This window comes from Penaeus monodon, chromosome 15 (genome assembly GCF_015228065.2).
Source record: "Penaeus monodon isolate SGIC_2016 chromosome 15, NSTDA_Pmon_1, whole genome shotgun sequence".
Taxonomy (NCBI): domain Eukaryota; kingdom Metazoa; phylum Arthropoda; class Malacostraca; order Decapoda; family Penaeidae; genus Penaeus; species Penaeus monodon.
This window is the reverse complement of record NC_051400.1, coordinates 678,614-679,050: the sequence shown is the minus strand read 5'-3', so window position 1 is coordinate 679,050 and position 437 is coordinate 678,614.

Below are 437 nucleotides of genomic sequence, written 5' to 3'. Positions count from 1 at the left end.
TCAAACGGATTTATTGAGACAGATTGCTATATGACTGTTGGCTGTGCAACGGCAATTCCCCTTTGTTTGCGTAGAATTTGGTCAATTGAGCACGATGGGGGCACTCAGACAAGGGGCCATACATATAAAAGCTCTTTTCACCGTTGCTGTTGATGTGTTTGCTTTTCACAAATAGTATGGTGGCTGTACTGCGAATAAACACAAGGAATGAGAGTGGTTACATTATTTTTATTAGTAGAAGTAGCATTTGTATTGTATTCGAGCTGCAAAGGACGGTGCGATTCATCCTAAGGCTATGCATCTTAGGAAATATTTCGATAAACAGGGGAGTGCATCATGATCACCAAATTTGTTAGTGTCTTGATCACCATATTTCAAAACAGCTGATCTACCCATCCCTCTCAGTCAAGTCTTTTGCAACAATGAACTCTCACTCA